Below are 12,500 nucleotides of genomic sequence, written 5' to 3' on the forward strand. Positions count from 1 at the left end.
ACATTTCACGATTTCAATTCAATTTAATGTGATTTGATTTAATATTGACTCATTTGGATCAATATTAGGGTTTTAGGGTTATTATTTAAGGTTAAAAATAAATATAATGCGTTTTTTATTATAATAACAACTTTAATGATCCAAGTACAAAATATAATAAATATGTAATATATAGTACACATTTAGCTCTTTTTTTTCTAGCAAACTAGCATGCTAGCCTATTATGGTGATTAAATGGCTTTCCTGAGGTAAATGTTGTGCGACATAATTGTTCTCCAGATGTTTTATTGACCTCTTTCCGCGGTTGAAAAACACTGATTGATCGATATTATGTATGAGGAATATACATTTCGATAAGTACTGTTTCTTTCAACATTGTTCATTCGTGTTTATTTACTATTATTACATGGCTTGGTTGAATTCTAATGTAGAATGCGGTGTGTTATTTCTTGATAACCGCTGCGAAGTCGTTGCCATGATAAACAGAGCGTTGCTATGGACGCAGGATTCTAACCGTAGACACGGAACGGACTATTTTCTTTAGCGGAAGCAATACAATCGTTTTAAAATCAATAAACTCCTTTTTTAAATCAATATTTGAGTCGAATTATTGATTTATTTGGTAGATAGCCATGTAATAAGCGGGATAATGTAGAACGAGGCGGTTGTTATAGCGAACACAACGATTCAAGATCCCTCCGCTTCGCGTTACAGCTAGTAGAGATGATCGGTCATTTGACGGCACGTCAAAACGCGCCAAAACGGTATTTATTGTTTGAATTTCGTAAAAATAAAAATGGTCAGAATCTGAAAGCTGATATTTTCTTTATATCATAAGTAACCTGCTCTGTCGAGTCTGTCGGTGTCCGTGTCCTCTTTGCTTCGCGATCTTCCTGTGCGGGAGAAGATGGATGCGTGGCGTGACGCGTGAGAGTTAGCAGCTCTGCTTCTATTCATCAAGGCAACATTAAATCGATCAAAGTGACAGTAAAGACAGATTTATATTGTTACAAAAGATTATATTTCAAATAAATGCGGTTCTTTTGAACATCAAAGAATCCTGAAAAATAAAGTGTATCAGTTTCCACAAGTTTCAACACTGATAATAATCATAAATGTGTCTGGAGCATCAAATCATCATATTAGAATGATTTGTGAAGGATCATGTGACACTGAAGACTGGAGTAATGATGCTGAAAATTCAGCTTTGATCACAGGAATAAATTACACTTTATATTCACATAGAAAACAGATGATTTACATTGGAATAATATTTCATAATTGTACTGTATTTTTGATCAAGTAAACACAGCCTTGGTGAGAATAAGAGGTTTCTTTCAAAAACGAAATATCCTGAATTATCCCAAACTTTTGACGGGTGCTTTAAATACTATTGTTCAAACATCCCAAAAAGCCTTGCGCCCTTTAAAGTGATAGTTCATCCAAAACTGAACAATTCAGTGGTTTCCTCATCATCACATCGACGTCAAACCATAAAACTAAAGTCATATTCATCTGTCTGTCTGTTTTCTGACTCTATAAATGCTCATTTATGAAAGTGTACGTATGATTCGACATAATTGCATTAGTTTGCATGGACGAGCGAGCTTCTGTAATGTTTTCTCCACGTTTCCCCTCGGTGTGTGTGTGTGTGTGTCTGTGTGTGTGTGTATCTAGGCCATCTTGTCAGCTTTGTGTCTGCGGATCAGGATTTAGGGGGGAAGGGCTGGAGTATTTCCCGGGTCAAAGGTCAAGTCCGATCGGTGGGAAAGCGAGGCACGTTTGTACACATACAGGCATATTTCAGAGAACTCAAACGGGATATTGAAACTAAATGCTCTTTTTCTGTGGAAGTTCTACTGAACACATTTCTCATGTGTTTTGGTCCTGCCAAGATATACACAGTGTTTCTGGAAAGATATTCATTGCTCATAATCTTTTAAATACTTTTATCCTATAAACATGTGATAATTAGGCCATTGCTCAAAGGATGCTTTATTTTTATGTCAATTTCATATTCACAATTTTTCGAGATTAAAATGTGCATAGATGAGATGTCAAAATCTAACAACAACAAAGCAATTAAAACAACTGCAATATGCTCCTCATTTAACATTTACATATGAAAAGTATCTATTTATGTGTATTTAACGATATATAGATACGTACCCTTTTTGTGTCCCTTTTCTTTCTTCTTATGTAATATCTATTGTGTTGTTAAGCATGTGTCGTGTTCTTCTGATGTAATATTAATGTTACACTTGTACATGCTGTTTGCTGGAAGTAAAGGCGTGTTTAAGAGCTCTCAGCGTTTGCTTGTCCTCTCAGTGTTTTTAGATCAGCTCTTTCTTCAAACACGATGAGTGAAGGAGAGTCTGGCTTCACAGGAGGAGATCTGTGTGCGACTGCAACGTTTCTGCTGGAAAAACAAACACACAGTGTGTGTGTGTGTGAGTCAGGAGAACCAGAAGAGGAGAGCTTTCACTGGGATCTGCTCAAGGTTTCAGAACAGGGTTATTATACAGAGAAATAATGTGTAGTCACTCAGACATATGATGACAACAGATCAGCAACTGACACGTTGAGTTATACGTGGATTTTAAAGCACAAAGACTGGAGTACGTTTTTTTTTTACCGTTAACTAAATCTAAAACAATGAAAAAACCTTGAAAATAATATATATATATATATATATATACACAAACACACACACACACACACACACACACACACACACACACACACACACACACACACACAGTAGTCAACATTTGAAGTGGATCAAAAAGACTTAAAGTTGTCCTAAGACGAGAACAGTTATTGATCAAAATGTATGTATAACTTTGATGAAAGGTTTTGATCCACTTCAAATATATATAATCTTAACTTATAAAATATAAAAGTTTAAAAAAAATATATATATATAAAAAAAAAATCTTATGTAACATTATAAATGATTTGATCACAGGAATAAATTACATTTTAAAATATATTCATATAGAAAAGAGTTGTTTAAAATTGTAATAATATTTCACTATTTTTACTGTATTTTGATCTAATAAATGTAGTCTTGGTGAGCAGAAGAGACTCTTTCAAAAACATTATGAATTCTTAATTAAGACAAATTTTTGGTTGAAGTATTAAAACAACCCTTAAACCGATAATAGTAAAGATACTAAAATAACGAGGAGCATTAAAATTATAGAAGTGTTCAAGAGAAGCCTTGAATTCAAAGTTTATGTGAAGTAATACATTTTTTTGACAAAAAAACAGTCGAACAAATTAAAATTGATTAAAAACAAAAACTCAGAGGGAGAAAAAAAAACGGTTTCGCTTAAAACAAATAAAAATCGCTGGACAAATGAACAGAAACAAAGATGTTTTCATCCACCATTTTATCTTGGACTTTTTGTTTTAACATTTTACATCTGCACGTTTTAGGGAAAAAAATAAATAATAATTTGTAAAAACCGGTTCCGTGAGAACTTAACAACCGACAACCAATCACGTGCCTCATACTCACATGCTTTCTTTAGACATTCACGAAAACACCGTGTGTTAAAGGGATAGTTCACCCAAAAATGAATATTCTGTCAGTAATTACTCTCCCTCATGTTGTTCCAACCCCGTCAGACTTTCGTTCATCTTCAGAACCCAAATTAAGATATTTTTGCTGAGATCTGAGAGCTGTCTCACTCCTCCATAGGCTTCTAGGTAATAGATATCTGCCATCCCAGAAAAGTTAGTAAAGACATCGTTAAAATAGTTCAAGTGACTACATCAAGCGATGAGAATATTTTTTGTGCACAAAAAACTAAAATAATGACTTTATTCAACTATTCATTTTCCTCAGAACGTAGGCTCACTATTGGCCAGCATCACACACATGACCAGCGGCGGCCAATAGTGAGAAATGAATAGTTAAATAAAGTCTTTTTTTTTTTTTGTGCACAAAAAGTATTCTCATCGCTTGATAAACTTATAGGCCGCTGTACGCAGGGCTGCGGGAAGAGGTTTTAGGTTGGGGGTGCTGATTTTTTTTGGGGGGGGGGGGGGGGGGGGGGGGGGGGGATAGGGGCGTCACCACTTTTGAATAAGAAACAATATCAAGACTATAAAACTCCTCAAAAAACGCGCACACACTCAAACCACCTGCCTGCACATTACATTTTTGACTTTATTGATTCTGCTTTTATTCCGGAGTCCCTTTTATTTTATTGCTCCGGAGTCGCATATCAGTCACAAAATGCGCCATGGGGAAGAAAAAAACAACATCTATAGCCTAAGTCGCACTGGACTAAGTCGCATTTTTTTAAAAATGTATTTCACAAAAAAATAAATAAATAAATGTTACAGACAGTTCTCCGTTACGGACGTGAGCGCTCTAAAGCGGCACTAAAATAATGTTTTAAAACTTTCACAGAGACCTCAAACTGAAAGCACAAAGCCTGTCTTTAAATTTATATCTCAAAATTTCGTTTTGTATTAATTGTATCTTAATTTTAATCGATGTTTCATCAACAAATTGTCTGGATTTAATAAGAAGTAGCCTAAATATAGGCTATTAGAAAATAAATAATCAGGATACGGAGGCGCTGGCGAACCTGGAGCTCGTCTCATAATGAAACTCAGCGTAGGCCTATAAGGTAGCCTATTGCCTCACAGACCTGAGACATAAAGATAGCTTGAAATGTCTACTTTTAAGCAGAACAATTCAAAACGAAAGAAAACAGACTGCGCTGCTTATGTAATTCGTATGAAATGTGCATTTCTCTCTGGCGCTGCGAAGATCGCGAGTCGTCAACTTCATCTGTCTAGCCGACACTGACATAAAAAATAACTGTTTTATTAGTAAACAATTAAAATGTCTCCTGCTATATTTTACATATTTGCCTGTTCCTTACAAAACACTGACAGTGGGGTTTTTGACGGGTTTTTTTTTTTTTTTTTTGAGCAGCTGCGGACAAATCTTTTCGACACACACACACACACACACACACACAATATTACGTAACACTCTGCGCTTATGTTTTAAAAAGATAATTTAACATATAAATAAAAAAATTTAAATAGCCCACTTAAAGTGTTTATTACAAATAAATGACTAAATGCTAAAAATGTATACATTTTAATGAACAAACATATGCGTTGCATTTACAATTCTGTGAAAACAGGGGGTGCTGCAGCACCCCCAGCACCCCCACTTCCCGCGGCCCTGGCTGTACGTGAGCTGTATCGTTCAGTTTCGTTCCGACAAACGGGGCACTAATTTTTCTTTTGCTCAATATGTTCAACGTTAATAAAAGGTATCCAAGCAAAAAGTTCTCCACGCATTATCCTGCAGTTAATGAGAAATTGTAATTTATTGGCGCACTATATTGACTGCGTATTGAGACATGTAAAACGGTTGAGCTAGATTTTCAACCAATCAGCATCGAAAATGTAAGTAGGTCACAGCCGAAATCAAGCCAATATCACTACGCACATGTAAACATGGAGGAGGACGTAAGCAGCGCATCTTCATCTGATAGCGGCGATCAAGCCCTCCTGGACAAACCGGTCTCTGATGTCCCAACAACTACGGGTTTCACCCGGCCTGCTATCGGCGTTTTATAGACGCTTGACTTGTGTGTATGTGTGTGATGGGTAGGTTTAGGGGTCGGGTTAGTGTGTGTGTGTGTGTGTGCGTGTGTGCGTGTGTGTGTGTGTGTGTGTGTGTGTGTGTGTGTGAGAGAGAGAGAGAGAGAGAGAGAGTGTGAGAGAGAGAGAGAGAGAGAGAGAGAGAGAGTGAGAGAGAGAGAGAGAGAGAGAGAGAGAGAGGTGGGTAGGTAAATAAATAAATCAAAATTAAATCTTGTTTACAATAATCATTCCTGTGAATATGTAGATGTAGTGCAGTTACTGCTCGTGTATGCAAATGAACAATTCACCATTAAATGTGTTATTTTTAAAAGTGTTTTTTTTTTTACATACTTTTGAGTTTAACTTGGAGTGAGATTGGGGGGGGGGGGTGCAAAAAAAAAACTTGCATCACAATAAGTGTATTGTGATTGTCAAAACATTTTAGTAACTAAACTGAATTGTATTAGGTTTAGTGACATGTTACAATGTTTATATGGTACAGTTTCTGGTAAGCTAGGGTTTTTTTTTTAGTTTTTACAAATTTCTTGAAACAAATTTTACGATTTCAATTCAATTCTTGTGATTTGATTTAATATTGACTCATTTGAATAAATATTAGGTACACAAGATAGGCGTTAATTTTTCTCAAAAAAAAATAATTAAATACATAGGCTACATACAGACAGCCCTATCAGCTGGTAGTATTATTTAAGGTAAAAAATAACTCAGATTAAATATAATGTGTTTTTTATTATAATAACAACTTTATTTACTGATATAAGTACAAATATAATAAATATGTAATATAGTACACATATTTAGCAAAATACTTTTTCTAGCCAACTAACGTGCCTATATTATGGTCATTAAATGGCTTTCCTGAGGTAAATGTTATGTGACATAATTGTTCATCATAACTGTTTTATTGACCCCTTTGTTTGATTGATTGATTGATTGATCGATATTATGTATGAAGAATATACATTTCGGTAAGCTGTACTGTTTCTTTCAATATTGTTCATTCGTGTTTATTTACTATTAGCTAGTAGAGATGATCGGGTCACGTGCCGCTAGGGATCAATTACAAACACCAAAACGGTATTTATTGTTTGAATTTCGTAATAAAATTGACAGCTGAGATTTTTTTCATATCATAAGTAACCTGCTCTGTCCAGTCTGTCGGTCTCTGTGTCCTCTTTGCTTCGCGATTTTTCTGTGCGTGAGAAAATGGGTGTGTGGCGTGAGAGCGTGTGAAAAGTGTGAATCGCGTGAGTCTCACGGTGAATGCGTGAGAGTTGGCAGCTCTGTTATTATATTTTGACTTAATTCTATTTGTTATTCAGATTTTACCTCAAATATTACCTTTGAATTGGAACATGAGAAGTAATTGGGATGTTAATGCTACAGTAGAAGTTTTCTTGATAATCTTATCATGTTTACTGTCCCTAGATAGCAACTTCAGGTATCACACATTTCAAACTGGTTTATTTTGTACTTCAAGTGGTAATTCGGCATTTTGGGGTTTATATGATAAACAGGTTTGAAAGTGCAAAATTCCCTATGTTTTCCTTTTTTTTTTTTAAATGGGCACCTTTAGCATCATTTTTATCAAAAACTGCAAGGTTGTGTGTGGAGAACTTTTTCCTAAGGAATCTCTATATATTTCTGATGTTAAAAAGGTAGGTAGTGCCCCACTTGGTGGGACGAAACCCTAGGCCTCTTTTAGGCTACCGACAGCGGTCTCTCTCTCTCTCTCTCTCTCTTGAACAATAACGTTGAACATATTGAGCAAAAGAAAAATTAGTGCCCCGTTTGTCGGAACGAAACCCTATTTCTAGGCCTCTTTTAGGCTACTGACAGCGGCCTATTAAGGTTGAGCCACTGTAGTCACTTGGACTATTTTAAACATTGTCTTTACTAACTTTTCTGGGATGGCAGATATCGATTACCAGCCTATGGAGGAGTGAGACAGCTCTCAGATCTCAGCAAAAATATCTTAATTTGATGAACAAAAGTCTTACGGGGTTGGAACAACATGAGGGAGAGTAATTACTGACAGAATTTTCATTTTTGGGTGAACTATCCCTTTAAATGTCGTTTAAACATTTGATGAGAAAAATATCAAACGCTGATGGAAACATGTACACAGAAGAGAAGAAGAGATCGTTTCGTTCTTACCTTTATAGTCGAAGAAATCCATTTATAAACGTGGCGATGAGGACTTCTTCTTCTTTCTGTTTCTGTTTAAAATGGCGGGTTGCATATTATAAAGTACATTAATATACGAGAACGTGCGCTGCAGCTTTTAAACAGATCGCGCGCTGCGCTCGTCCAATCAGTGACACTAACACGCTAATATGCAAATAAAGACTAACGTGTTATCACGTGCTATCGGAAATTTCCTCCTCCCACTTCTGAAGTGACGATCACTCACGAGCTCATCGCATTCCGGTGTTTTGTTGTCGGAATGAACGGGAACCACGGAGGACACCACTAGGTTTATTATTGCCTATTTTTAAAATCTTATTAAAGCCCAAATAATATTTAGCATCCCATTCATTGACAACCACTGATAGTCAGCCTGCTGATGATTTTCGCTGTGTACAATCAAAACGCTATTCATATATATAAAAAAATAAGACAAGGCGATATCAGCTGTGAACGCGGGTATCAAAATTATCCCAGACTTTTCCATTGGTAAACAGGACTTGAGTGGCCACGACCCGGCCCCGGATAAGCGGTAGAAGATGGATGGATGGATGGACTTGAGTGGGCGTTCATGTCCAATTTGTAACTGAAAACTTGTATTTCCGGTAGTTCTTATAGCACGTGAAGGCCGCATTAACCCAGGACAACGTCAATAGGGGAGAGCGGGGCACAACCTAACGCTTTTTGACTTTCTCAGTTTGTGTAAATCTGCTTATGGTTCAGAGTATTTATTTTTTCCCACATTAATTTCCCACATGTCTAGTACAATTATGTGGTTTTGTTTTATTAATACAGTATATACTTTTTTCTTGATATACCCCGAAAGAATGGAAGTGAAATGTGACAACATGCCCCATAGGTGGGGTACATTGTAACATGTGTGGGGCACATTGTAACATAACATATGACAGCTTAAAATGTTATCTGATCTAATAAAAAATATATACAAAACAAACTAAAATATGTTCTAAATAAAATACAATTATTTACTTTTTCATATAAAATAATGGCATTTTTAAATTATTAAATATAAACAAATTTTTTAGTTTTAACTACGAACACATGAAAACACAGCTATACAACATAGTTCAAAACAACTGAACATTGACTCTCAGTCTTTATTCACCTTTTTCTCATGTTTTCTCAAAAGAATTAATAAAAGTATAGAATATAATAGCATATTTCTAATAGGGGCACATTGTAACGCAGTGTGACAACATGCCCCCGCCTGCACAACTGGGATTTAAACCCGGCGGGTGTCTTCTGCTAGTTAGCGAACCATTAAAGAACTATCTCAACTGTTAAATAACATATTGGAGATTAACATAATATCAAATTTGTCTAATTTTAAATAAACACAAAAAATAAAGATGAAAAATGAACTTAAGTAAGAAATTTACTTTTGGTTTAATAAATGTCTATGGATATCTTCCAAAAAAAATAAAAACATTGGCGCAATTTTTTCTCTATATAGTGTTGATATGGCAACTAGTAAATACACCAAGTTTCGTCCTGCTAGCATGTGTGGAAGTATTTAAAACAAGTGTGTGACAACTAGCCCCGCGTTAGGTAGTGCCCCGCGCTCCCCTACACAGGATTAACTGTTAATCCTGGGTAAATAATGAGCTGTGTAAAACGTGATTTACCCGTGATTTATTTCAATTTTTTTATGAGGCACTTGTTAACTATTTCAAGTGTCAAACCCCTATATTGAATGAAACGTGAAATTTTGAAGTAGAAAAACAATAGTATTTTCTTGTACGCTAATCATTTTTTTTTGCAGTGTAATGGAACGCATAATTTCAGATAGGGCCTATGTATTGCAGACACAGATAATTCTCCTAAAAAATCCTTAATAGATAAAGAAGACACAACTGAGTCAAGCGCTCACATCTTCCTCATCAGAACATGTAGTTGTGTTTATTTCTGTGCATTTATGCTAATTGTGTTTACGTGTACGTGGTGCGAGTGTTTTTATGTCTGGCGTGATGTCCTGCAGAACACTGTTATCTTTAAATGTTCTCGATGTACCGTCCTCGCTCTTCTTCTCTCATAAACAGGTCAATATCAGCAATGCCTGACCGGCCATCTTCATTAATAATCAAGAGGATCCGTGGACATCGAGGCGGGGGGTCGAAGCATCCGGTATTCATGCGCTTTATATGATCATCATCTAACCAAGTTAGTGCATCTAAAAGGCTCAAGTTAGTGGTGGAACGGATCACAACATTCACGGTTCGGATCATACGGTTTTTGAGCCACGGATCGGATCAGATCGGATCATTTTTCGGATCAGCAAAACAAATATATATATGGGATGGGGGGGGGGGGGGGGGTGTAACTTAGTAAAAAAAAAGTTAAAGCTCACTTTAAGTTCTTCGATACTACCCTACATCAAAAACTACTAGCCTAACTGATAAAGTTCACACATTATTAAAAGTGAACAGTCAGTAATCAAATAAGAACAAATACACAAATTACACAAGCTGAGATGAATACTAAATAACACATTTACTAAGTCTAACAGTAGTATTCAGGTACAGAAATGAATAATTAAGCCTAAATGTAAAATAACACTATTTGTTCACTGTACTAATTAAATAGTTTTATCTTTGTTAACGCTGTATTTTGTTGTTTTATTGACATTAATGACACAGGAAACAGCAAGAATATTAGGCTGCTGTCCCTTTAAGAGCGAATGCACTGACACACATCCGGTTTCTTTCTCAACTGTTCACTTCTGACAGAACCGAGAGAATACTTGCCGAGACGGTGTTTAGACATAATGTTGTGTTTATGTGTCCGTTCAAAGGGCAAGGAAACGCCAAAGAGGAATCACTCTCACTCTCTCTCTCTCCACAGATAACACGCGAGTCCCGGTTTTCGCCTCTTCTTCTGCGTTTAAAATTGTTTGAATGTGTAAATTGGGGGGGTCCGTACGCATCACGATCAAATGTGATTCGCTGAACCCCTACCTCAAGTGAACATTTAAAACTCCAGAGCGACCAGAGTTAATTATTCATGCAATCTTTTGTAAATATTATAAACAATATAATATACATGCTTGAAGAAAGAACGTGAAAGAAAATAACGCATGACACTCAGAGATCATTCACAGACAATGAGACACGAGGAGTTGAAAAGTGTTAAAAAAATATAAATAAAGCTCTGTAAAATCACACTTTTAACTTTTAAGTGAATCCCATCGAGTTATCACACTTACCTGATCAAAGACTGTATTCAGACGTCAAATTCTGGAGGATTCCTAGAAAATTTGCTTCATTCTAGCTGATTATGAGTCTAAAGATGGAGGAAGAAGAAGAGAAATGCATGATATATGAGATGAATTAAGACTAAATGCTTTATAAAGCTGTAAAAAAATATTTTAAAGTCCCCCTGTAGTCAATCATATTATCCCTTAAAACTCTTCTTTAATCACCAAAATTACGTATTTAAAAAAATGTCCTTAAAATATCTTGAATGTAACTCGACACACTTGCCTCATTTAGTATGCGCGCTTCTATGAATATGCAAATGAGCCCCGCCTCCACTCACTCACTCACTCAGCTCAGAGATCCACTGGTTGACGATCACATGTTGATCTGATTGGTTACAAGGTAGTTTGTGACGTCAGAAACACCAGAGATTTCAAAGCGTGTTTTTGACACTGTCTTTGGTTCACTGCAGTTTTAAGGAGAAAATACTCAGCAATGCTGTCGACTTATGAATTTATACATGGTTTGTCTTAAAGCGTATTAAAAACACCACATAGACACATAAACAACATTAAAAGCTGGATTTACACCACACCTTCAGATAAGTGTGTCTGTGTTTGGACCTTTTAGGGCAGTGTTTGGCACGAAGTCCTGTCATTTTCTAAGTTTAGCTCTGGCAGAAGCGACTGATTCCTCAGTCCTGGCGATTCGGCTCTTTAATGTTTTTTTCACGTGCGTAAGTGAATATAGAACAAGAGGGAGACATAAAATCCTCCTTTATTGACCGCAGGGTTTTCAGACGGTTACTTTCAAGCTATTTTAAGCCATGAAGATTTTTTTTTTTTCAAAGAAAAACCATTTAAATATGTCATTTTGGTGATCAAAGATGAGTTTTAAGAGATAAAATGATTGACTGCAGGGGGACTTTAAAGCGTTATGATGCAACAGGACTCTATTAATAAATGAGGTTTGTAAAGACAGGAGGGTTTTTCTCTCTAGCGGTGAGGTTTCCCGACTCAAAGACGAGTCAATGTTTGACCACACTGGGCTATTTGTGTCTCAAGCAACTCCGAGGCATCAGACTTTGTCCTGTCAGTTGTTTAGTGTGTGTGTGTGTGTGTGTGTGTTTGCAGGGACTCTTGTGTAACTCCAGACGTAGATTAACCCTGCAGTCGACCGTACGTCTGTTTGCTGAAGACCCTCTTTAACGCCGTTCTCGGGAAACTGCTGTATTGGCAGGATTTGATTACAGACATTAGTCAAAAATTTTACATTTATAAATATTTTCATGGATTTTTAGCTTTCATGCGTTGAACAAAAAACATGCCCAGTCTACATCTCACCCGAAACAAAAGATAATTAAATAATAATGTCACAATGCAAATAAAAGTTAAAGGCGAGGTATAATGCCCTTTTCATAAGATGTACAATAAGTATCTGATGTCCCCAGAGTGT

General features: G+C 36.2%; 2 long non-coding RNA genes across 2 annotated transcripts in view; one reads left to right on the top strand and one right to left on the bottom strand.

The window, feature by feature from the left end:
* The window catches only part of LOC309481170, a 4,946-nt gene extending 2,642 nt beyond the window's left edge, over positions 1 to 2,304 (top strand). Inside the window, exon 2 of the long non-coding RNA XR_014199928.1 lies at positions 1,678 to 2,304. This is a non-coding gene — a long non-coding RNA (uncharacterized lncRNA). The remainder of the gene's footprint in view (positions 1 to 1,677) is intronic.
* The window catches only part of LOC309481163, a 16,355-nt gene continuing 6,135 nt past the window's right edge, over positions 2,281 to 12,500 (bottom strand). Inside the window, exons 2-4 of the long non-coding RNA XR_014199920.1 lie at positions 11,054 to 11,130; positions 7,801 to 7,862; positions 2,281 to 2,419 (exon numbers count right to left, since the gene is read on the bottom strand). This is a non-coding gene — a long non-coding RNA (uncharacterized lncRNA). The remainder of the gene's footprint in view (positions 2,420 to 7,800; positions 7,863 to 11,053; positions 11,131 to 12,500) is intronic.

Source organism: Leuciscus leuciscus, assembly GCF_965113295.1.
Source record: "Leuciscus leuciscus genome assembly, chromosome: 18".
NCBI lineage: Eukaryota > Metazoa > Chordata > Actinopteri > Cypriniformes > Leuciscidae > Leuciscus > Leuciscus leuciscus.